Consider the following 27,663-nt stretch of genomic DNA (forward strand, 5'->3'; position numbering starts at 1 on the left):
GTTAGAAAAACGATCTCCAGACTTTCAAGGCGATAAAACACAGTATTCAATACCGAAAGAAGTATTTTGGATTAATAAACTACAGACACAAGAACCATGTGGATTGATCATACAGACTGTAATTGTTTTACCTGAGCTATAAACAAGGTAGTGCTTCCCAAGCATTGTGAAGCACAGTTTGGAGCAGTGATGTATGTGAATTATTGGGAAAACAAAAGCTGAGAAACCACATTGGAGGAAACGGAATCATGGAAACCAAAAATTCAATTTTAAGGAATAACAATAAATAGAAAGTTGAAGGAAACATTTTAAAGGAGAGATAATTTTAAGGGAAGCTCCAAACATAATAAACTTGGGTGGAGTTTAGAACTGGAGAGTGCTTTTTGAGTTCAGGGACGGGTAGAGTTTAGCAGTGGTCACAGTTTTTTAGAGCTCAAGAATGGGAGGAATTTAGGTGTGGTGGATTTTAGGGTTCACAGATGAGTGGAGTTTAGGTACGGTGAGGGTCTTTTAATGTTTCAGGGATCCGTGGCATGTAGGGGTGTTGAGGGGTGTTTAGGGTTCACAGATGGGAAGAGTGTAGGGCTGGTGAGGGTTTCCAAGATTCACTGATGTTTAGAAGCAGCGGCAGCCGCTTCATTAGGGCAGAGAAGCACCGCCACCCTGCCACCACCAGTACATAAAACGATAATATAATGGGTTTTAACCCCGTTTTATTATCGTTCTATTTTAATCACCTGGACCCGTCCCCAGAACTCTGACGAGTCTTGGGGCGGGTCCAGGGGATGACACTGCTGATGGGGGAGTGATGGGCATGCCCTTCACTGCACATGGGGTGTTTGGCTGGCATTCTCAGGCTGGACAAACCGCTCATGTGCAGTGAAGCTCTCTCCAGCCTCTTGCGTTGCTGGGGCTGGAGAAAGCAGGCGCAGGCTCCCAGTCTGCCTGGGAGCACAAGTTGCCGATGCTCATGCCAATCCTGAAGCTGCTTTCATGTGAGAGAGCTTCAGGATTGGCCGCAGGGCAGGCTGAGAGTCTGTGTCCAGCGGTAAGGTAAGTTTTCTTTTTTAAATGTACTTATTTATGTATTGTTTGCACCCAAACCCTCCCCACCATACTCCTTTGGCCCAGCCACCCCCCCCCATTTGGCAAGGGACAGGCAGCTACTGGTTAGAAGTTAGGGGTTTTGAAGGTTTTTTTAAAGTTCAGGAATGGTTGGAGGTCAGGAGTGGCGAGGGGTTTTAGGGGTCAGGGATGGGTGGAGTTTATTGATAGAAAGAGTTTTAAGTTTTAGGAATAAGTGGAATTTAGCATGGGTACAGGGACATCTTAAATATATTCTGGGGGCCCTGGGCCGAATGTTTTTTGGGGCCCCCTGTTCGGAACAGCTTTGAATTTATGATTCAACTTCTTGTCTTTCATGCCCTTTTGGCAGGGTCGCTGACAGTGCAGAGGCACACTGATTCAAATTCTAAATGTGTGTACGCCTAAAACTCATGGACAGTGATGAGTTTTCAATATTGTAATAAACCAGCAGTTCCTCAATTTTACTGCCAATAGTCTCTGTGACCCCCCCCCCCCCCCAGTTTCTCATAGATAAGGTCCTGTTTTGACCTAAAAGAATTTTTTTTATGGATTTTGCATGGTGTTGAAAAACATACATTACATTTTCTGCAAAATGTCTGTAAGAGAGTCCCACAGATCACCCATATTTAAAAAACATGGGATTTAAAACAATTCTGCCTAAGAATCAATCAAGGTCATCAGGGTAAGACTGTCTGCAGAACAGAGCTGGCTCTATTATGGGTCCCCATGAACCGCTGGGGACCTGGGCCAGTGCCCATTTTATATCTCTGCATGGGTAGTGATTTTAAGGGTTCAGGGATGCGTGGAGTTTAGGGGGGTGAGGGGTTTTTAGGAGTCAGGGATGAGTGCTATTTAGGGGTGGTGATGGGTTTTGTAGGGCTCAGGGATGGGTCTAGTTTACCAGTGTTGAAAGGTTTTAGGGGTTCAAGGATGGGTGGGGCTTAGGCACAGAAACTGATTTTAAACATTCAAGAATGGGTGGAAGTTAGGGTCATGAGGGGTCTTAGGAGTCAAGGATGGGTGGAGTGCATGGACAAAAACAGTTTTAGGCTTCAGGAATAGGTGGAGTTTAGGATGGTGAGTGGCTTTAAGAAATCAGAGTAGGTGGAATTTAGAACTGGTGAGGGGTTTTAAGGGTTCAGGGATGTGTAGGGTGCAGGCACAGAAAGGGAGTTTTAAGGTTCAGGAATGGGTGGGGTTTATGGTAGATAGGGGTTTTAGGGTTCAAAGGTGGGTGGACTTTAGGGGATAAATGGCATTTAGGGTTCAGGGATGGGAGGAGTTTAGGTTTCAGGGATGGGTGTAGTTTAGATTTAGTGAGGGAATTCATGGCTCAGGGATGAGGGGAGTTTAGGGGGTCACAGATGGACGGAATTCATGCTTGCAGCAGGATTGTAGGGGGCAGAGATGGATAGTGTCTAAGGGATGTGAGTGGGTTAGGGCTGGATGGTCTTTAAGGTTGATAGGAGTCAGCAAAATAAATGCATCTGAAGTAATTGTTTAACAATGTAAAATATAAAAAAACTAAATAAAGTCCTTTGAAGTAAAGCACTGAAATCAAAACCCTCGACAAAAATGTTTGTGAAAGTAAAGCTTCTGAACGTAAGATCTGCAACCATTTTGTTTACACCTTAACTTAAAAAATAAACACACAAAAGCCAATTAATTTTATTAATTGATTTGTAAGAAATGTAAATCACGTTCATCCAGCAAATTTTAGTGAAATGGTTTCTTAGTAATGGTTTTCCATGAAATCCTTTTTCTATGAAATCACAAACAACATGGTGCAGTCCATCTTCCCTTTATGGAGAACAGACTCTCATCACTCTAGATGGCAGTGGCATCTCTAGAGGGAGGTCGGAGAGAGTATGTGAACCAGCTCCATTTGTTAGCTTACAAAGTGCTGCAGGGTTTTTGTCAGTTGGTCCTTAATCTGAGATAGATCAGTAACTAAAAAGAAAAAAGTGCAAAAGTATTACTTTTTTTAAAAGCAGGTGGCGGAAACAACAGGGGTATGGAAGCAATACAGAGGAGGGGCAGAAGGAACCCTAGCATGGAAACAACACACAAGGCGTGGGTGGGGGAAGAAGAAGCAGTAGGGGAGAGAGCAATGTGGAGCAGCAAGAGCATGTGGGTTGGGAGTAGAAGCAATGGGCTAAAGAGGAGGGTGTGGGTTGGGAGGAGAAGCAACAGGCAAGCGAGCAAGTGTAGTGGGCAGGGGTGTTATGCGGCTCCTACGAATTTAGTTGGACTATGTATTAGATTAACAAAACGTCATAATTTAGGTACTGAGCCTTCTTATATCATCAGTTAATGTTGGCTCAATTAGCTATCAGTCCTGCATTTAAACTCCTAAACCTCCAGAGTTATAGATGTTGTTACTAACCTCAAACATGATCGCTCCTATTCCCAAGAAATTAGTGGAAAAAGATCTAACTCTTTCATTTGTCACTTTAGCATGCCAAAGGTTTCACAAAGAGAGGAGACAATAATATATTTTGAAATGTTTATTGAAAAGTTTTAATCCTTGTAAATAAAACATATACTGCAATTATTAGACAGATGAGACACATCATTGTTATAAGCATTATCAGAATGGTGAAAAAGGCAAACAATTCAACCATGTTAATTGTTCATAATGTTACTCCCATCTATCACTAATACTCCTACACTAGCGAGAGCACGGTGGGAGTAGCGTAATCACCCTGTTGGAAGATCTAACCTCATGCCTTGGTGTAATGTCTCAACAAGCCGGCATGGGTGCATCAACAAATGCACTCTATGTCAGTGTGCAAGCCTGCACACATCTGCCTGCACAGCTATCTTCTTTCTCAGGATGAATGTTGGGGCCTGCAGAGCTGCATCTCAGTCACAGCTCTCAGCAGTTTCCATGATAACTCCGGTGCGAAGTGCCTCTCACCAAATTCAAAGCAGACGCTGTTTAAATAATGAAACACCGTTATTATCTCATTCTGCCAGAGACACAGAAAAACATCTTTTAGTTAGTCTGTGGTAAAAGAGTAATCACCTACGAGCATAAATTAAAGCAAGGACATACCATTCTAGTATGTGTGTCCCTGATACTAACAGTGCAGACTACAGAACAACAATGTCTACCAAAAATAAATTAGTGTGTGGCATCTTCTCATGTTAGTGAAAAACATGTTCTAACAACCATCTTAAAAAGATGCTCAGTTAGAAGGGAAAACTAAAATAGCGACTGAATGTAATACCTATAACAAGGGAGATGCACACAGGCAAGAAAGCAAAGGGGGAGGTAAACATGGGCAAGCGCATAGACGTCAGACAACAGAGAGCAACATGGAGTGCAGTGATTGGGAGGTACATGAGGGAGACAGCTGGAAAAAACATGCACTCTCATTAAGGGCTTAATCAAAATGAAAAATATAGTGCTTGAAAAGCAAGCAATGGAAGAATAGAAGCCAGCTAATCAAAAGTGATGGTAACGAGGCAATGCTCTGTAGGAGGGACATACACAAGGCTGACAATCTAGGGAAATGATTAAGAAACCGCCAGTTGAGATTGAAAGGGTAACAACCCAATGGCAAATGATGACTGGGCTCCAAATATCTGTATGTTCCTGGCAAGCTCACAATAGGTCTCTCAACAGACAGTGCTAGCGCTTTGTAGACGGTAAGACATAAAAATAGACACAGCATCTTGCCACACACATTATTATACCCATCCTCTTTCATTGCAAAGAAGCAATTGTTTCAGGAAATGCAAGCATACATATTTAGTTAAAATGTTGAAATATAACTTTATAGGTGTGAATATATCTATATCTACATATACATAGATATATGCACAAATTCATGCAAATCCATATTTTAACATTTTAAGCAAACATGTGTTATGTGTGTGTGTGTGTGTGTGTGTATCTATATATACATATACATAAATATATACATACACACTCCCACACTCCCACCCTACACAATTGCCCTTTGCAAGTGGCCCTGGCAGTTTTATCAGTGACCCAGCGTTTGCCCCCTAAAAATCACTTCTAGGGATGCCACTTCTAGATGGGCTCAATTGTTATTTTCGGCTATTTGTTGTATGCAAATATTTTGTACCATAGTATGGACCTTGCATTAATTCTCATGACAGGTAAGCCCTTTTTAGGTTGAAGCCTACCAGATATCACTCCTGTGGTGCAAACCTTGTTCACCATCACTCCTTGTATTCTTCCATGAGTCCTTGCTTTCTGTACACAGGCCTTTACATTTTGTTCTTATCTTGTCACATTTGCTGTGTGTTCCAAGACAGAGGTCAAAAGTCGGGCTTCCGATGTTGGTGTTTACTTTTCTTTCTCTGACTTTAAAGTGGGACAATTTATGTGACAATCTTGTGGGGTACTGGGAAAGAAAAGGTTTATTCTAGCAGACAACAACATTTAAATGTTTGTAAGTGAACAGCGCAAATATTTCAGAATATATCAGAATTACAAAAGCACACATAAAGCGCATATTTTAGTAATTCGGAAGTGTGATGGAAACAAATATTTTATTACGATCAAAACAAATCAGTACACTAGTTGATTCCATTCCCACACATTGGGCCCGATTCACAGAACTAACTTAAGACAAAATCCTAAACTTACTACCATTTTGGTATTCACAGAAGGCACTTACTCATTTTGGTATTCACAGAAGACACTTACTCACTTCGGTATTCACAGAAGTTAGGACTCCTAACTTTAGGACCCCTAAATGCCTTCTGTGAATACCGAAAGTCTTACAATTAGGATTTTTCTCAGTTTAGGAGTAGTAAAGTTAGGACTCCTAACTTTAGGACTCCTAATGCTTTCTGTGAATACCAAAAGTCTTAAAGTTAGGATTTTTCTCAGTTTAGGAGTAGTTAAGTTAGGACTCCTAACTTCTGTGAATACCGAAATGAGTAAGTGCCTTCTGTGAATACCAAAATGAGTAATTTCCTTCTGTGAATACCAAAATGGTAGTAAGTTTAGGATTTTGTCTTAAGTTAGTTCTGTGAATCGGACCCCTAATTGTTAATGTGCTGTATAGTTTTATCAGTAAAACTGTATGTGCAAATGTAATTGTCATTTCAATTGAAAATATGTTGTCTGTAATGGCTGTGCACTACCACACCATGCATATTTCACCCTACGCTGCTCCACTCTACAACACTTTACTCCACTCTACGCCCCTCAACTCTACCCCCGTTGCTCTATGACACTCTACTTCACTCCACTCTACCCCACCCTATGCCACTCTAGCCACTCTACTCTATGCCACTTCACTCTAGGCCACGCCACCCCTCTCTACGACTCTACTCCACTTTATGCCACCACATTCTACTCTACGCCACACTCTGACACTCCAATCTACGACTCCTTATTCCATTCTACGTCCTTCCACTCTACTTCATGACACACCACTCCACGACACTCTACTCCACTCTTTACTGCTCCACTCTACTCCACTAACTTTTAGCCATGCTGAACAGCAGCTACTCTGGTGTAAAACATGGCTAAAACACATTGGCAAAGCCGATAGTTCTTGTGTAGGCAACACCTATTGGCTTTGCCAATGCTCCTTTGAGCCAGTGTTTAGGACTGCAACTGTGGTAAATTGATTCCCCACACTGTTTCTGTGTGATGCGCCATAGAAATTGACGATGGGCCTGGAGCCCAGGTTTCTCAGTCTGACTTGAATGCATGCGCTTAAACACTGTGGCCATTTGCGGATATCACAGAAATGTTGTATCACCTGATTACAAAAATATGTGAATTACTCCCATTGTGGAAGCTTTAAAGTATGGTTGAAAGGTCCAGACATAAAATTAGTTTTTCAGCATGCCTACACAGTGGCCTCCTGCATATATTTTCAGGATACCTGGTAAGTGCAAATCATTTTGCTAAGGAGTATACAGAATAACAAAGATTAAAATGTATGACTAATGGTGCACTATTAAATATGTAAGACTAATTATATAGTTGTGTACATTTTGAGTTATAATTTAGGTTATATGTTCTCGCTGGAAAACAAATATTATGTAGATTTGAGTTATGTTTTTGATGTTATGTTTTGCTTTTAGATATTAGAATGCTCTCAGATGGAAGCCTCCTGATGAAGAATGTCACAACTCTTTTTGTTTTCTTGTTTTGCTTTGAGCAGCCTAATAACATTAACATCTTAACATCTATGGATTACGTTTTTTCCAAGGAAACCCACAGACACCTCAGAACACCGTCCCAGAATGTTTTCACCTAGTTACATTCCCAGATAATATGGATCTAGCCACCAGGTTTCGAGCATCTAGGATATTGTTCAGATATACTTGTGTTCCACTCATGTAGCAGTGCAGGGATATACCATCCATTGAGCATACAGTTGCATTTTCCAAGCTTTAGGGCCCCCGTAGAGCTTTAGAACTAAGGCCTGAAGCTGCTAACCATTGCTCTTGAGTTTAATTCACTGTGTTCTCTTGTGACCATTCAGTTTGAATGGCTTGAAACTGAACCTGGAAATGAACTCTCCTGAACTCAGCCACTTTACCAATTGTCTCTGTTTTGTATAGGCCCGCATAGAATGAAAAAAGTGCCCGGACTACCTCTTGGGTTGTTTCAATTTGCAGAGATTGGTATTTTTCTCTAGATGGATGCAATCTGAAGATATAGCAACCCATTCTGCACCCAAGACGTCGGAAAAAAGCTGGGCTACTTCCCAAGAAATCAGAGCCTCATTTACTATCCAATATTTGACGTTGCCCAGGTTACACTTTTCCAATGTAGTAGCTACACCAAACAACTCTTTGGGGAACTAACTCTTAACAGGGGTCTGTGCATGGATACTAGGAATTCGTAGCCAATGAAATTGTTGTTTCTGCTTAGTTTTAAAGGCCAGAAGAGTGCAAAATCTCAACTTTTTGGGGTTCTTATTCTGGGGAAGATTAGGATCTAAGCGAAATAAAGCTCCTTCACACATGATCCAATGAAAAGAGTTATCAAAATCTTTGTCTTTGGCCAAGTCAGCATATCTGGTGTAATTTACCAAATGGGCCGCAAAATAATGCATTCTCCAATCTGGGAGGGATAAGCCTCCGTGTTGAGTAGGTAGGGTCAGCTTCTTCTTGCTGATTCCTAGACTGCTCTTTTTCCAAATGACAACAATAAACAGCCCATTCAACCATTGAAATAAAAAAAGTTATTGTACAACACACAGGGAATTGATATAAAAAAAATAGCAGAGGCAGAATATGCATTTTAACTAGTGCCACTCTGCTGACTTTAGAGGTTGGCATTGGCATCTTACTCCACTGATCCAGCAAGTTCTGAATCTTAGCAAGAAAGGTAGGGTGGTTTAAATTGTATAAATCTTCATTCCTTTCGGAGACCCTTATACCCAAATACCTCACTGGCGTTTGCTGATGTATACTCCCCAGATCTTGGGGTAGGGCTGAACCATCAGTGTTAAAAAGAAGGATCTCTGATTTGGAGATGTTGACTCGATACACAGTGAACCTTGAAAATGGGATTAAATACCAAACATTTCTTGAAACACCCTCCTTCCAGGTGTCAAATATAAAACAAGGTCATCTGGATATAGTTTATGTTTTGAAATCCCAGGGGCTGCTGCTTTCACTTCTGAGCCTCTGGCGTACAAACCACTCTAAGGGCTCAATGAAGAGGCCAAAAAGAATTTGTGACAAAGGTCAAAACTGCCTTGTACGCCTGCAAATCTGAAAGGAGTCTAAAACCTTATGTTAGGAGATATTGTGGTGGATGATCCCTGACATATTGCCGCAATTGATATTCTGAGCTGGTTGGAAATCCCATTACTTGAAACAGATAATCCCAGCTCAAAAGGTCAAAAGCTTTCTCAGCATCAATAAACAAGACCACTGCAGGAGTCTTACTAAGATTGAAGTAATCAATTGATTCAGTTAAACAATGGGTGGTATAATAAATTTGGCACCCAGGAATAAATCCAGATTGGTCTTTTCCGATTAGAAATGGCCTACCTTTGGCCACCCTAGCTGCTAATATTTTCATTAAAATGTTATATGCAGCCTGATCAGATGAAATGAATTTATATGCTCCGGATCTTTGTCCTTTTTAAGAAAGCAAGTAAGAAAGCCTTTACGAAAAGAGGAGGGAACGGTGCCGCCCGTCAATACACTTTAAATAGAGCCATCATAGGGCCTTTTACTTCTGAAATAAGATATGGTACCACTCTAATTGAAAACCGTCCTCTCCTGGTACCTTCCCTGTGGGTAAAGCTCTAACCACAGACACTATCTCTGATAATGTTATAGGGCGAGCAAGATTTTGTGCTACTGCACTAGACAGCTTCGCGAGGTAAGTGCCACCTAGAAAACCTAAAAATATTACTCTTATCTAAGGGTTTGTCAGCTGTATATATAGTTCCAAAACGCTAATGGAATACTTCCTCAATTAAAAAGGCTTCTCTCATCAAAGTACCCATTGATGGATCCCAAATTTTATCAATAACATTTTAGCTTGCTGTGCTCTAACCTGGCAAGTTAACAGCTTCCCACTTACTTCTCCTTTCTCATATAATTTTTGCCCATAAGTTCTCTTATTTATAAGTGGCTTCTCTGTCAAAAACTGCTGTAGCGTATGCTTTGCCAGAACTCTCTCCTTAAAATGTCGATTTTCCTCAAAAACAGAGTAGCCCGCACCTTCATCTATGCATTAAAGATTCAGCAGCGAGTAATGCTCTATTTAAAGACCAGCGTTTGGTCCAGGCTGTGCTATTAGAGAAGAACAGATATAAGCTGATAGTGGCGTGATCTGATAGAGAATTTAATATAGTTGAAGAGGCAACAATTGGAATATCCTTAAAAGTAAGAAAATAGTCTATCCTTGAGTTGAGCAATGACAAGAGGAAAAGTAAGTATAGTGCCTTGTCTTTGGGTTAACATCTCGCCAGGGATCAACTAAGTTATTTTTCTTCGTAATCCTCTGCAGTGCTCTTGCCATTTTAGGTTTACGCTGCGGGATAACTTCCCAACTTATATCAACTTTTGCATTTCGAACACAATTAAAATCGCCACCTATTATAATATGTTTGGGGTGGTTGGCCAGCTGAAGAGATAGTTCATATAATGACTGGGGATGGTCAAAATTTGAAACATAAAAATAAACTAATGAATACCTCTCCCTGTTAATATGAATTTCTACCACCACCCATGTACCAAATCTATCCATTGCCACCTGTTCTACCCATCGCTCATACCTCTTGCCGCCAAGAGCTGCTACTCCTCTAAGAGAGGCTGAAGCCAATGAATGACATAAAAACTGGAAAGGCGACCAATTAAAGAAGAAATTCTGGATTTTCTAATGTGTCTCCTTAAATATGCCACAGGCGCCCTCTGCTCAACAAGCCAATCCAGAACTTCGAGGATTGTTTAGGCCGTCGACATTCACAGAGACCACCAAATAATTCCGACTTTTGGTCCCACTTAACATATACATCAGCAAAAGCCCGCCATGCACCCTATCTGTGCTCCCTACTTAACTCACTTGGATTAACCCATCGCTGCAAGAAAACATTTTACATTGTGCAAATACTCTCCCCAGTCCCACTTAGGGGTTAAGGGGGGCCCCACAATTTCCCAAACCCACACACCTGTGCCAATCACTCATTACCACACCCAAACCCTCAGGTAACCACTCCCCAGTGCGCACAACCACCCCTCTGTTGTGACTGTGTCACCCTGCCATGACCTCGCTCCTTCCCTGGAAATGGTGCACTGCTTTCACCTTCCACTGGGCCCTGATGACCCAGACTGCACCCCCTTCCCCACTCATTATACTTAGCCAGGAAGATACTATATTCATTATTGCTTGAAGAAGTATATTTCAACAAAACAAAATTAGCCAATAACCTGCCACTTACATTTGAATAGGCTGTGTCCTGTCTCCACACATAGGGCTGCATACACCCTGTGGTTAGTTTGTACCCAGGGCCAGGAAGGCAGGAATATGTGCACTTCTTCTCTCCATTTCAAAGGCACAACTGGGTATAAATACTGGACCACAGACACTATCTCTTCAGTACACTTCTGGACCTGTGGATACCCTGCCAGGAAGCAGGACTTCTCTGCTACTGAAAGGACTGCCACGCTGCAGGACTGCTGTCCTGCTGTGCTGACCTGCTGCACTCTTGTCTCGTGAGATGGACTGGACCTGCATCTCTTGAACCCAGTGTAATTCCAAGGACCAGTTGATTGACCTCCTGATCTGAACCCTCAGGTACACAACAGACTTCCAACAATCTTGCATCTGCACTCTGCCATCTGTGAGTATATCCTGCCAAGTGGTGCAGCCCAGTCCTGGACAATTGGAAGTGGGCTTAAGGTACTCTGCCAGCCTCTGTGGATCCAGCTGCACTGGCACATTTTCTCTGCTACATGGTGCAGACCCGAGCAGAACTGATGCATCGTCACTGCTGCTTGGATTGGAACCATCGAAAAGACTGGCATTGCTGCCGCAGCCCCTTTGGAACTGCCACTGAGCAGCGCATTCTCGGTGCAGGCTCTCACATCTGTCATCCACAGCGGCCTTGATGAAGGATCCGGACTCTGCATCGCAGCTTTTTGGAACCGATGCACTGCCAGGACTGCGCGCCGCATCCTCAACACCGGACTTCGCATCGCAAGCCCCATCGATGGGATCCTCAAGGACACAGTCCTTCACATCGCAGCCTCACCACATCTCGCAACCGACGCATCGCTTCTGCTGCATGACGCATCTTTGATGTGGATCCTCGCAATGCTCCACAAACCAGGATTTAAGGTACTTTGTTCAGCGGGCCTAACTGGGTCCTTGTAGCCAGCGCTCCATCATGGTCAGCCTGAACTTGTGACTTTGTCCTGGTCCTGTGCAACCATACATCCACAGTTGGTGCTTAATGCTTTTTGGCCCTATTTTTACTAAAATCTCTAAATTTGAATATCTCCGGTTCTACCAATTGGATATTTGTTGTTTAGGTCTTGTTTTATTTATTAAAGAATGTTATATTTTTCTAACTTGGTGTGGGATCCTTTTTGTGTGGTGTTTGCACTTTATTACTGTTTGAAGGGTTGCCAAATACTTTACACATTGCTTCTTAAGTAAGCCTGATTGCTCTGTGCCAAGCTACCAGAGGGATAAGCAAAGGTCAATTTAGGGTTGGCTTGTGCCTCGACCTGACAAGCATTGTGGCTGCTGCTTGACCAGGGCTCACACACCAATATCTTACACTCCCTTAAACATTTATCGTACAAAATAATTACTGTAACTTGGGAAATAAATATTTAAATTACAACAGAATGCAGTGTAGGTAATCATGATCTTCTACTGCCTTTCACTTCAGCATCACAGTCACAGAGTAGTTGGTCAGCATAAATGTTGGCTTCATAATCACACTCCTACTCGATGACTCAAGTATTTCCTTGCTCCATGTCAATCTCGCTGCCTGGGTTATTGACACACATACAATGGGCTGTCTTGACGGAATATCATACAACTACAGGAGGACAGCAAGGGTGTGCAGCGTTTCTCATTCATATATGCCCCACACTTTCAGCATACTAGCTTCCAGCTAGGCTCCAGTATGGCTGTAATATTCAATATTGAGCTCAAGAATGTCAACACACAAGAATATCGAGAACAGAATATTGAGGGACAAATATCAAAAGGTATGTGCATACAGATTTAATATTTATTTAGAGGAAAGATAGGATTCACTCCGTCCTCAGACAACGATAAGAATTCTGACGGCCTCGAGTAATTACATCTCACCACTCTTCCATGTTGAATTAGATTCTTTTTCACCATTAGTACTGGACCTACGGCAATCATCGGTTACCGTGAAAAATACCAGAAGCCTGATGCAGCTTCATCTTGGCGAGGGTATTAAACACCCTGGACTAACAAAAAGAACCTTGAATTAAATTAAAGAATACTCCTGTGTCATGGGCACCCCCACAGAGTTGCTCGTTCCCAGAATTGAATTTAAAAAAAATAATTTAAAAAACGTACCTTGCTGCCGCTGGGTCCCCCGTCTTCGCTCTCCTGTGTACGACTCCAGGTCGGAACAGGAAGCAGGCAGCCAGGCTCCCACCCCTAAGCCAATCACAACACTGCAATGCAGCATTGTCATTGGTCTGAGTGCTGTTGCACAGCACTCAGCCAGGGGCGGGAGGGGTGGGCATGTTCTCCATGCAGGTTGTAATGCAGCCTGCATGGAGAAGAGGGAAGTGTGCATGACTGTTTTGGGCCCGCGAGGGCCGACCAAACAGTCATTGCGCACAGGAGTGTTCTACCACTCCTCCCCTCCTGCTCCGCCCCGCCCCCTCACGTACTGCCGAAGCAGGAGGAAAAAATGAAATCATAATAACATTCAGCTATTGTCATTTTATTTTTCCTTTATTTGCTGCTCCTGGCAGTGGGGCAACGCTCCTCCGCCTTAGTGGAGGAGCCACCACTGACTGTGTGTCTGGCTGTCAGCATTAACCCTAAGCAAGTGCCTCCACTAATAATACGTATGCTATAGACGTAGGCCACGCCTCCAGCTCCATTACATGTGTCTCCTTCACATTTTGCCCATAGACCCAATGTGATTGGTAGCGGAAGCTAACTGCCACTCTTCTGTCTCCCCAAACCAAATGCGACAGTCATAGAGAATAGCTAGGTATCACGACGAATGGTATGGAAGCAAAAAATATAAAGGCGGCGGGCTAGCATCCAAGGAGCTTTTAACAACTGCAGCAAGGCAGAGGGAATGTGGCTTAATGGCCAGAGCGGCCGACTTTAAAGCTGGGGAACCACTCAAGCATCTTGTGATTCTGGGCAAATCATTTTATCTCCTAGTGTCTGAAAAAAAAAAAAAAATGTGTCCGTAGGTAATGCAACGGATGCTCCTGTAAAGCGCTCTTATATACATTCGGGTCGAGATGGCGCTATATATAACAAAAAAACTGATCAATAAGGCAGGCAATGCTCACGGATGATGCACTGCCGCTTCACCTCGAGTCCCAAAATGCTGCCTTGAACACCAATCTGCCAGCCTTGCAGTTAACTGATGCCAGCCTAACTGGCACCACAATAGAAGTTCAGGATGGCACATTCCTTCGAATTCCGTCAAACATGATCCAATGAGGGTTACAATAGTGCCATTGTGGCCGCAGTGCATATTTCAGGCCGCAAGCCAACACAGATTACAAGCATTTTATTCTATGGCTGGCACAGCAGGCGTGGAGGGAATTAAGTGATGTCTTACTCACAGAGCAAGAACATGCCACCATGTGCAACTTGGCAGGGCCTGATAAAGTCTCGCCCAAGTCCACAAACAATGTATAGCACTTAAAAAAAAATGCAAGACGATTCTGAAAGAGTAGGTATAATTCAGCCAGCCAGATGGCATTTATGAGTGGTCTCTTACAAGGGCTGCTCACATATAAACAGAACCTTAGGGCCTGCCCGTCAGTCTTCTTGGCAGAAAATAAGGTTGGTTAGAAATAGTGACGAAAACAGGCTCACTAAATCGGAGTACGGATAAATTGGTGGAGACCTGTCTCTCAAAGGGCCCTGTTCCAAGTCGTACCCACTTGCACTAAGTGGTGAAAGTAAAAACGGAGACACGGCCATCGGATGGGAGAGACATGCAGCTCTTGTGACCGCTGTAATCTAACCAGTGGTCGAAGTGGGGAAAAATAAGTAGGGGAACTGTGGGCGGAGACTCAGGGGGCGGGACTAACCCAAGGTTTGGATTAGTGGGCGGAGTCGGAGGTGTGGCTAGAAATAGCAAAACATACCAATTTTTGAACGTTTGGCATTTCACTGACCAGTTACAGTTTATAACGTTATGTAATTCAAAGAATCAATAAACATGTTAATTTGAGGTTTAATATATAAGTTGTTTATATTTAATTCATTTACAATGTGGGACATGTTTCCAATCACAGAATATTCCAAATACGCTTATAAGTGGAATCATAAGCCATTTGTCTCCGAGCCATGCAGTTTCTTTCATCTGTACTTCTCCTCCCTGTTTCTAACCATTTCTGAACATAAAATTCAGGTTTAAATTCTATGACAGGTGGCCCCACGATATTTATGAACATTGTAGAAGACAGACGATTGATTGATATTCTGTTCCGCAGTGGTGTGAGCACATCATTCATTACACTAAAGCCCCGTTCACATTCAGCAGTTGAGGTACAAAAGGTGTTTATAATGTGCATTAATGGTTTCAGGCTTTCAGAGATGCAATTTTTATTTTGTTTGTACTCTCTGAAACCAAGGAGGTACTGCCTAGTATCAAATACATGCAACCCGATACAAAGGTTTTGTAATTCTCCCTCACCGTATAAGATGTCTACTGGATCTGGCCAATAAACTGGTTGTAGGAGTTTCATTCTATGTACTAACTCTTTGTATTCTATTTCATCATTGTTTGTGGTTGTGCATCTAGAAACATTTGATGCATTAGACATTGTCATCCTTTTTCGCAGGTTATTTGCTAAGCTCCTAAAGAACTGTGCCCTATTGATGCTAACACAGCCTTTGTTCTGTTGCAGTCCTACACCAGCAAACTGCATCCGTTCAGCAGCATCTAATGCAGTTGTAGCAAAGGGCCCAGGTGAATCAGCCATTGATTCAAACACTAAAATCTGCATCTGTATTGAACGATCGGCCTCATATATGGTCATATCACGCCGCTGCAGCCTTCTGGATAGGTCACCCAATTCTGTGAGAGCATCACATAAAATGCCCAAATTTTCAACAAACACCAGGGAGGTTAATAAACGGTTTAAACCAGCATATTTCCTCTGCTCAATGTCACTCCTCGTTGAGTCTTCGGAAGATTCCATGAAATGTTTAATAAGTCCTTTGTAGTTATTCCAAACAGCTCTCACAGATCTTTCACTTGAGGACACCCAACGTACATCTAGCACCTTTCCAATTGCCAGAACTCTTACTTCTACCTCCAGAGCACATTCCCCAAGCTCTCTCTGATTTTTCGGAGCGGCATGGTAGGTGGTATATAGTTTATCAAAAAAACATTTGAGCTGATTAATGCCTGCGACTTCTTTACAAACATCACCCACAGCAAGCTCCAGCTTGTGGTTAGCACAGTGCCATACACTCAACTGTGGATATTTCAGTTTCAGAAGAGTTGCCACACCGGATTTCCTACCTATCATATTGGAAGCACCATCTGAACCAAATGACTTTTTAAATACTCATCAGTAAAACCGTGTCTCTCTAAGCATGCAAGTAAGGCATCTAAGATTAGATCTGCTGCTGTGCTTGGCAACTCAACAAGGTCCAAGAAAAAGGTCAGTGGCTCATTGTGTTTATCAATACATGCTCTTACACAGATAATTAGTGTGGTCAATTTACTATTTGTGAGCTTAGGGACATATTTATGGGAATGGTGGCGCAGGGCAGCACAGCAAGTTACTTTGCTGCGCTGCCCTGCGTCACAGGGAAAGGGCGGGAATGTGCCGTATTTATCTAATATGGTGCATTCCGGTCTTTTCCCCCTGCACTGGCGCCATTTCGACAGCCTAGCTTCAACGCAGGCACACTTGCCCCATGGTGCAAGGGTGCCTCCTTTGCATGCAGGATTGTTTTTGTGCAGGAAGGGGCACCTTCCTGTACAAAAACAATCTTGAGAGGCTTTTTCATCTTTCTATGTGGGCTGCAGAATAAAGCACAGTTTGAAAGAGGAAAAAGCAAGGAGAAATAAAGATATTTCTCCTAGTTATGCCTCCTCTGGGGTAGCGCAAGATTTTGCCGCATTCCCAGGATTACAAGTCCTTGTCAATCTATGAATGCGTCAAAAACCGTGGGGGTTGTGTGGGAGACTTTTATTATTGCAGGAAAACTACTGCATGACAAAGCCACTGCTGCTCTAGGGTGTGCTGCTTTGTAGACCTGCCCGCAAGACTGGTGGTGAACCTGGGTATGAATTGTGGTGGACAGGGCTTCAAGTTTACCCAACTGGCCACCGGTAGGGTTCACCTGCTGGTGCTAAGAGACCAGGGCTTCTAAGGTCTAGTGGGGCCTTCTAAAGTCTATCATGGGTGCTCCCTCAGGAGTAGTCTGATGGACAAGGCATGAAGGCTGAACCAGGTTCCCCAGTTCCAAATTTGGTAGCTCTGGCCATAATGCCACATCCTATCCCCACCGAACACCCTTCTGCCCCACTGAGTGAAACTCGCACTGTCTTCACCTACAACCCAATTCTGCCCCATTATAAGCACCTGGATGTGGCTCATTTCAAATTATGCAGTGCCTGAAAAAAAGTAACAACATTCTGGGAAAAGCAGATACTCATAGGGAATGCAGGATTATGTAAAGCATGCAAAATATAAGCAGGAACGACATGTTACCTTAACGCTTTTACTCTCGTTCAGAAATCAATGAGTATTTTTTGTCTCAAACATTGAGGACATGAATATAGGGCTCCTCCTGTACACATGTGTTAAGCAGGGCTCAGAGACAAAGGAACTCTTCAAGAGAATCTGATCTGACTCACGGAAACCCACAAGGGCTCCTTCTTATCCACAAATTGTGCACTCTTGATTGTCAGCGCCAGGATGCCTGTTAGGTGAGAGTGCGCTTTACAAGTGAGATAAATAAATAAATAATTCTTATTCATGTCAGCCAGCTAGCTGCTCAAACATAGTATAGCACATATGTATTCAAGTGTCCTGCAAAGAAGAATGAGTGCGAGTAAGTAAATGTGGGTGTGAATGATTGAGTGCCTGAATGTAACTGAGCATGAGTGAAAGAGTGAGTGTCGATGAAAGTGAGAGAAAGTGAGTGAGAAGGAGTCACGTAGAGTAAGTGAAACTGTAAGTTAGAATGAGGTAATCAGAGTAGGAAAAAGTGGTGAGACTGAGTGAGTGAGAATGTGATACCGAATGTTGAAGAGTGAGTGCAAGTGAGCAATTCTGAGTAAAAGGGAAAGTGAATGAGAATAAATAATGGGGGTAGTGAGCCTGAGTGAGATAACATGTGAGCAAGCAGGACAAAACACGGGCCTTGGCAAAGTGGAGGTAAATATTTACTTATGGGAGGAACATATTGTGCATCTTGAAAAAAAATGTGGTCAACTCCTGGGGATGTTGTCTTGGCACAGTAATGGCTTTGGAGAGAATTTGTGTAAAAATGGGGTGTTGAAAATAAAATGCAGTATTTGACCCTATAGTTTTTTTTTCAAAATTATCTTGGGAGTAGCAACACCCAGACTGCAAATCCTCCGGGCCCTCCTTTATCTCTTCTTAGTCTTACAAGGCCCAGTAAATCGCACTCTTTTCCAAATCTCTTTCTAAATATTATCACTCTCAAAAACTGTTTTTTCTATGTAATTTTCCTTTGATGGGAAGAGGAGGTTTCTGAGGTGGTAGTATCAGGCAAGTGACACTACTTGGGCTCCCTCTGTTCGAGCCTTCATGGAGGATCCCTCTTCATTGCTACCTCCACCTGACCCCAGACTCCGCAACGCACTCCCTTACAGGCTTGATTATCAACTACTCCTCTCCAGTGCACCTTATCTCACAGCTGACCTTGGGCCCCAGCCCCATATCAGGCACCATCGGGCTCCACTTTCAATTTTTCCCGGTAAAAACATTAGTAAAATCACCTTCAAACTTAAAACATTGAATATAGCAGTAAATATAATTAGCACACACTTTAAAGTATGTTCCACAGTAGCCCTTATGACCCGACTGCTAATTAAATAAACAAAAACAGAAAGGCCATGACAAGGCCGGCTTTAGCGCTGATGCGAAAGTCTTTTTTGGCGCCACACCAATAATCACTGCCATACGCCACAAGTGCTCCTCATCTCCCCATAGCCCCTCCCCCTCATGACCTCCTCCTCGGATTCCCTCACTGCCACCCTCCACGAGTGCCCCTCATTTCGCTGTAGCCCCTCCCCCTCATGACCTTCTCCTCAGAATCCCTCACTACTATCCTCCAGCAGTGCCCCTCATCTCTCCCTAGCTCCACCCTCCCCCCCATGACCTCTTCCTCGGATTCCCTCACTGCCACCCTCCAACAGTGCCCCTCATCGCTCCATAGCCCCTCCCACTACCTCCTCCTCGGATTCCCTCACTGCCACCCTCCAACAGTGCACCTCATCTTTATGTAGCCCCTCTCTCATATGCATTTCATTTGTTGTGTAGCGCTACTCATATCAGTGTAGTGTGTGTCAGTACTTTACACCACGCACACATTATACAGAGACAACGAATCATACAAGTATGTAAATCAGCCTACAGGGAATGTCACATAAGCCAATGAGGATTACAAGGTGTATGAATCACATGTCATCCATACTGGTGGGCAGTTATTTTAAGAGGGTTTGGTCTGGAGAAGCACAAACTCAGGATTTAAAGAGTACTCCAGTGGTTAGGGGTTGGCTTTACTGATAAAAATGTATATCTGCCCAAAGATACTCATTTTAGCAACATTAGAATAATGAAAGACTGGGGAAGTTCCAACTATATCACAAAACAAAAAACGCGAAGTTCTAACTATATCATTCAGGTTTACATGCAGCTCTTTGATGACAGTTCATTGGTCACTGTCCTATGTTAGGATTGTAACTTCTGAACTGCAAGTAACACAAGGATCTCTGTGACAAAGGCAGTAACCCACTGAGCTCTCCACATAAAATACAGTTCATCTGCACTTAGCTACTAACAGAGAAATGATTGCTCTCCAGCAGGATCATTAATACCCAGCGTTATCTGGGCATTTTTTTATTGTCCTATTGTTGTCCTGCATCAGCCATGATAATGATAACAAGCATTTACAATGCAACGGTCTCGGCATTGTTAAAGTTAGAGCTATTGGCATTGCTCATGACAATGCCGTTTCTTTAAATGTTTTAAACTCAAAAACATAAACAAAAATAATGTCATGAGCAATGCCAATAGCTCTAATTTTACCAATGCCGAGACCATTGCATTGTAAATGCTTGTTCCTCCAGCTGACGGATCCGGTGAGTTTGCAGAGAGGGGAAAGCCGAGCGGAATCCTGGCTCACACACGCACACAGCCCTCCCTGCCTCCCTCCCGCATCCCTCTCCCCCCACCCCTCCTCTACACCCTCGCCTCCGTCCCCCAACATCAGCAGAGAAGTAAATCCCACACTTGGGAAGCCTGACACCAGCTCTGAGATGCAGGCTCAGGTCTTAGCTCCAGAGTGTGGAATAAAATAAATGAACGCACACATAAATATATGCATTTGTAAGTGCAGGTATGCGTGCGTCCATACCCTGCATGTCCGCGCGCGTGGACATGATTATATTGCTGCTGTGTGTGTGTGCGTGCTCACACACGCTGACGTAAAGCTACGTGTCTGTGTCTGTAGGCGTTAGATTGTATACAATAAGTATACATATATGCATTGTACACTACTCTGAAGGTAAGTGGGCAGATATGCAGGCTGGTAGCTAGAGATGACGACAGGAAGGTAGATGAGACTTGGTCAGAAAGGCAGTCAGGCCGGTAGGTGGGTAGATGGGTAGGCAGGGTGGCTGGTAGGGAGGCACATACTGATGGGAAGGTAGGTAGGTGAAGACATAAACAGCTAGTGCGGGCGGGCAGGCAGGTGGGTAGATAGAAAGGGGGAGGCTGGCAGGCAGGGCACTAGGTAGGTAGAGGTAGGTGTATACGTAGGCAGATAGTGATGCCTGCAGGATTCTATGGGGAGACAGGCAGGGAGGTCTGCAAGTGGGCAGTCAGGTAGATGGATATGTACACAGAGGCAGGTAGACGGGTAGGGAGGCATGTTGGCAGCTAGGGGATCAGGCAGACTGTAGGTGGCCTACCGGGGGAACTGATGGAAAAAAGAAACAACTAAGCATGTGCAATAAGAACAACAAAATGCATGGCTAAGAATACCCAGTCAGCGTCCACATGAGTTGGTAACCAGTTTTCACACGAATCAGCTCTTCTGAGTAAATAACTTACCTGGAATGAGATATTAATTAAAAACAGAATATTTTCCATCTTTCCACCCAGAACTGGACTTTAGTAGTGCAGCAGGCGGTATATAGTATAGGCATACACTATCATTTTACGAGGCCCAAGTGACATTTCCTGTTTGCTGCGTAATTCTGTGTTACGCTTGTTATGTAACATCCTCGAAATTACTCTATATGCCACATCGCATATTTAGCGAGATTGCACAGGAACAATGTGGACAATCAGAATGCACGCGCCTGCTGTTTGGAGCAGTTGTATTTATTTTGTATTTATTTTTGCGCGCGAAATATCCTTGTCACGTCTAAAACGGATGCGATGTCGCGTTTTATGCTACGCAGGGTTTGTGTTTCAGTAATCACACAGAATATTTTGCCTGAAATTATGCAAAAACAAAGTATGCTAATTTCGCACTTCCACTACATTTTACTTTACAACAGCGAAATCCTTCAAGGAAGGATGAAAACTTCACCTAGAGGGCTTGTTAGCAACAATAACATGCAAAGCTTAATTTTTAAAGATTTGTAAATATATAAAAGGTTCCTTTGTGAGAGATTTGCAGTGGTGCCTAATGATCCACCGACTTGTGAATGTTTATAGACGCTAAATATTGATAGATCGGCACATATTATGCGCGTGCTGCAGGCGCGTCAGTGTTTTCTTGAATGTGTGTAGGAAGCCTTTGTAAATACAGTATATATGCACGCATTTACATATACATTATATAGCTATATGTCAATGCACCTGAATACACAGAAACCTGTATGTATGTCTATATAAAGATTGCCTTGAAGTATACGTGGAGGAGACGACGAGTTCTGTTTTCCCAAGACAGTATTCAGTGCATAATCGATATGGCCACTTCCTGATTTTTGGGCAACCTTCCAGAGTGAGGGGGGGGGGGGAGCTGAGGTTATGTGAAAAGGAAGGATAAAAAGAATGAACGAAGCAAATGGCCCGCATGGGAAGCGAAGGTTCGGAGAGAGAGAGGAGAGAGGAGAGAAAGGCCAAGGCAGAGAGAGCACGAAATAGCTAATAGGTAGGTAGGTAGGTAGGTAGGTTTAGGAAACGAGCGACTGGGTATGCAGAGAGAAAAAACAGGCACAGAGGCGAGAGAGATAAATTGTCAACCACAGTGGTGGGAAAGACATTGAGACAGAGGGATGGGGAAGTAAATGTGACTGGAAGGCAGAGGGAGAGTGAATGAGATAAGGAATGAGAAAGAAAAGGAACCAGATGAGCGGAAGAGATATATAGAAGGGAAAGAAAGCTAGCTAAAAGCTTGGAAACAGGGCGAGAGCGGCCTATAGATGCGGCGAGAAAGAGAACACACAGAAAGAGGTGGGTCGAGAAAAGGAGAGGGTTAAATAGGAAAGACGGGGGGAGAGATAGAACGAGGCAGGGCTTGTGTGGCTTGGATCATTTTGTCTTCCCACTTATCTCTGAGCCGGAGAGCCGTCCCTCTCCCGCTCTGTCTCCACGGTTCTGTTTTTTAATCATCCACAGCGAAACAGGAGACAAGAAGGGTCGGAGAAAAGCGACGAAGCTCATTGGTAGCTCAATGAAGTCACCCTCCCTGTAACCGAGGCACTGGACGCCTAAAATCCAAGGTCTGATGCTGCGCATGTGACTCAATACGTCGCATCAGCTGCCACACATTTCCTTCCCCCTTCCTTTCCATTTCGTGCCGCAGCTTTGTTTTACCGCTGTGCTTGCCTGATCCTAACGTGGACGCCCGTTTACATCCTAGAGAGGAAATGCGGACCCTACGTGTGCCGTCACGTGCTGTCTGTATGTTGTTTCTGTGTATTTTTTCTACCCAGCGAATATCATTTATGTCACAAGCTTGGAATACTAATTTAATAACGTCATCGTGTCTTGGCACTGTCCGCCTGCCAACTAGATCTTGCTGAAGCCCAGAGCTGCTTTGTCTTGTAAAAGGCGGACATTCCACGCGCACTTAGCTGTCGAGCTGCTGTTTTCACGATGCAAACTAAATATGTTTACTTTCATTACTATTTTTGTTTTTGTGTATACAGCAGGGGGAGAGGACGCCAGGAACACCGCCGCCTTTCTCCGAGGCAGAGCAAAAATGCCTCGGAGAAACAGCGTCCTTTTCGGATTCGGGGGGGGGCGTGTTTGTCTTTTCTCTCCTCCAGCCATTGGCTGGAGGAGAGAATGAGACTTTCTTTAAAAAACACGCCCCCCCCGATCCGAAAAGGACGGGGCATGATTGGAGTGACGGGACCTCTTCTCCAATGGCTGGCCAGCATTTACTAGGCCAGCCAATGGAGAACAGGGAAGAAGAGGGGCGGGTGCAAGCCCCTCTTCTCAAAGACATTAAATCTCCGGACTTCCGGTCTGCCGACCGGATGGTCCCGAGACCTAAAAACGGATTAAATGAAGCACACACAAAGTACATGTCCTGCTGCGCCTGTGCAGAATTTAAAAAGAAAAACAGATAGTGACACATTCTCCTACCTACTCCATTAGTCAATCTTAGTGTCGCAGCCTGACGTGATAAGCAGCTGCAGGGGTTGGGAAAGGTGAATCAAAATAAACAAACTTCTTTTCTCCTGCGCTGCATAGAAAAAGAATGTCCACGCAGCAGGACAGTAGGCAAAGGTAACCGCGGCCAAAGAAAGGATTTGTCGCCTTTTGCCATGCCCCTGTTGGAGATGAAGGGGTGAAAAAATAAACAAAGCCTCGTTAACATGTAAATGGTCTTTTAAAGACCTGTGAAGTACTCAGGTACGGCTGCGATAATCTCTGAAACTGTCTGTGTGTGAAGCACTTTGAGCCCCTTGGCGCCTGCCTTCAAGCCCTTACTAGAACCGGGCCTGAATTAGGGCAGTCCCGGGACGCTTTTTTTAAATCAAGAAGTAGGGGAACGGACTAGCATAATTTTTAAAAGTAGGGGCACGCCGTGCCCTTCCGTTCCCCCCCACTTCTAACACTGAATCTAACCGACTTTCCAGAAGGAACCAATGCACTCAGCTGGAGCTGTAGTCAGTGCCGGAGTGGAGCACCAGGAAGGCTTGGGGGAAAAACTCAGCCTTTCCCTTAAGTAATCAGAAGCTTTGCCACATAAGTGCTGACTTGGACCACCCCTTCCAAGATGAATATTGGTACTTTCTGCGATCTGTCGCAGAGTCTGCACATCACTTTGCTTTTGTGGTTGGTAGCATTGGACTTCATGTTCCAGGATGCACCAGCATGCACAGCCAGGGATAGTGTAGTCGGGGCCTCAGCAGAGCTTGGGGGGATCATTGAATCTTTCCCACTCACCCATGGGAGATTCCCAGTTAACAGGACACCCAACCAGCAGCCATCTGTTCTGGTGTGAACAGTGAATAGATACGTGTGTGAAAACGCTGCTGAAGGGTCCAACTGATGGTGGACAGGGCCCGGGACTCATCCAAATTCCTGTGAGATTTTGATTTCTTTAAACAATGCTCTAACAAGCTCCAGTGATTGATTACAGTGAAACTTCTAGGAGGCTCTGATCAAGAATTAAAAAACGATGTATTGTCTATTATGTCTGATGGACAAGTAGACATTAAATCACGTTAATACAACAGGCTGTGGGCACTCTGGGGCTCACAGACAATCCGAAGCTTGCAGAGAGCTTTTGGAGGCATCTGATTGGCTAGCAGCCCATTATGGGCTCTAGCCAGTGGTAGTAGTAGTAGTAATATCTTATTTTTTGATTATTAAAAATCATTACAATCAGCAAGATATACATACAAAATAGAATTCAATTAAAAATATAACATGTAAACAAAAAATAAAAGATTCATCTTCCCTTCCTAATAATATCCAATCAAGATCTACTACTAAGCCTCAAGATAGTTTGTTTGGCTACAAATGATCAACATGGAAAAATAAAAACTTCCATAATCAAATTACATTTAGTACAGTATTGGCTATAAAGTGCAATTGTGCTAGTAAACTTTAAACAGCGGAAACTAAAGTGCCTTGTGCTAGAAACTAAAATTATCAATATGCCATTTGTTACTGTTAAAAACTTTAAAACAATGAATGATGCATAAGAAAGAACCAACCATAGTAAAATTACATTTGAAACGACATTAGCAATAAAGTACGTGTGTGCTAATGGAGGAAATATAATACTTTGTGCTGGCAACATTGATTTACAATATACCATACATCATTCTAAAGAGTGCTTTATAACAGCATAAGCGGGAACGAGAGAGAAGTAAACCATGCGTAACCCTGAAAATACATTACAACACAATAAATAATTTTCATGATAAAAAATGTCTTCACTTCAATTATCAATATTACAAAGTTTCTTTTCAGCTATAAAAATAAATTTAACAAGACGGGAAATAAGACGAACAGTGGCACCATTTAAACATAGGATGATGGCGTTTCTACAAGATCTTACCCCCAATTCAATAAAAATAGACTTTAATATGTTTTTCCTCTCCTCTAGCAATTTGGGGCATAAAGTTATTATATGCACTATGGTTTCCTCACAAGAACCACATAACCTATACAATTTAGTAGGCCACTTGTTTTCCCATTTTGGTATACCATCTTTAGTCGGATATCTCCCGAAATAAATTTATTCTTAATTGAAGGTTTTAAATGGAAAGACAAATATGGTTGGGGTGTCAATTTGCCAAAAGAATTTGCAATTGACCATAAATATTTTTTTTTCCTAAGTTCATCTTTATCTATTATAGTCGACAATAAAATAGCTGATTGGTTGATTGATTTTTTATGATTGGCTGGGGGAGTGAAACGTCACTCTGTCTCTGCAAGCAGTAGTCCGTGGCCGCCGCGAGGCTCGCATTCAGGTAAAATAAGCAGTTTTGCCTGCTACAGCATTGCTAGTATTTGAAAGTGTGAGGTTGGATGCTCGCATAAAACTATACTGTACTTGAATTGTGTGATATTGTGACAGAGGTGCCGCGATTTTCTTTTATTAATTTTTTTAGCAACCGTGGGTAAAAAGATTAACTAGTACAAAAGCCTAGGCCTGGCCCGCCTTGGCACCTCAGAAGAGGACGTCAAAAAAGCGTATCGCAAGCAGGTGCGCTGCGCCATCACCCTGACAAAAACAAGGAGCCAGGATCTGAGGACCGCTTCATGGTGATTGCAGAAGCTTCAGACGTGGTTAGTGACCCCAAAAAACGAGAGTTCTTCGACAAGTACGGTGAAGATAATTATGAAGGGCGTGGGTGGCGGGCTTGGTGGACCCAATGGCCGTCATTCAGTTACACTTTCCACTGCGATCCTCATGCTATGTTTTAGGCCGCAATCCTTTTGATACGTTCTTCAGTGCACGGAACGCAACGAGCACATGGAAGTTGATGACCCATTTGTCAGCTTTGGGATGGGGGTCGGTGGATTCGATAACAGGTTTTCCGCGGGCTCGGCGAGGACGTGATCACGTCAGTAAAAAGCAAGACCCTCCCATAATGTATGCGCTTAAAAGGTATCTTGATGAAATCTACACCGGCTGCAGCAGTAAAATGAAGATTTCTGATAAGCGCCTGAATCCAGACGGCAGAACTGCACACTCCGAAGGACGAGATCGTAACCTTACTAAAATTAAGAAAGGGCACGAAGATTACCTTCCCTAATGAAGGAGATGAAACACCCACAAACATCCTCTCCGATCTAGTCTTTGTTCTGAAAGATAAACCCCATCTAGCCTTTAGAGGGAAGGCTTGGACATTATCCACCCAGCAAAAATCACCCTGAGAGAGGCGTTCTGTGGATGTAACCGTTAATGCCCCGACCCTGGACAGCAGGACCATCTGACAGTCTTCAAGGACGACGTAATTGAAACAGAGAATCCCAGGCGAAGACCTCCTGCCACCCAAAGCCCCAGAGCAGAGGGGCGACCTCATCCTCAAGTCTGAAGTGAAGTTCCCAGACTGAATTCCTCCTTCCTCAAAGGAAGTACTGTAGAGGATACTGCCCGCATAGCCACAACGCGGACAAGACAATCGAACCGGAAAGTTGATGTTTGTTTACAGCCGATATCTGGCAGGAGAGGGTGCTGCATGGCCTGAAGAAAAACTGTAAAAAGTAAGTTATACAGAAATATTCAACAGTAACAATAAGCACTTTGTATTTAAACGGGTTTCATGTTAAGTTTTTATCTACTGGGCCTGACCAAAGTTAGTCTCAGTGTGTGTGAAACTTGGGGTTGCATTTTGGCAAGCTGTTGTTTTTTCACTGATATACAGCGGGTATCATGACTTCACTGTGCACCTAGGGTTAGGTACTTGTAAAATATAAAAAAAATTAAATCCGTATTCGTATAGCGCACTTGAACATCTGCATAGTGGATAAATGTTTGTTAAACGCAATGAGCCACAAAGCAGAGGCGCAACTAGAGCCACATTTCGGGGGGGGGGGGGCTAATCTTCCAGCCATCGGCAGAGGGTGGCGATGCAGGGGCTCTAAGAAGGGGTGAAAACACAATAAAAGCCTCGTTAAAAAGTGAATCAATGGTCTTTGAAAGACGTGTGAAGTACTCAGGTGCGGCTGTGTGTGTCCCCGGGAAGCTGTCTCAGCCCGGGCTGACACACACGA

The 27,663-nt window shown here is 43.5% G+C and overlaps 1 pseudogene; it reads left to right on the forward strand.

The window, feature by feature from the left end:
• Nucleotides 1-27,051, forward strand: part of LOC146785121 (dnaJ homolog subfamily B member 1 pseudogene) — a 70,709-nt pseudogene extending 43,658 nt beyond the window's left edge.
• Nucleotides 27,052-27,663: the final 612 nt, after the last annotated feature.

The sequence above is a fragment of the Triturus cristatus genome, chromosome 11 (assembly GCF_964204655.1).
Source record: "Triturus cristatus chromosome 11, aTriCri1.1, whole genome shotgun sequence".
Taxonomy (NCBI): Eukaryota; Metazoa; Chordata; class Amphibia; order Caudata; family Salamandridae; genus Triturus; species Triturus cristatus.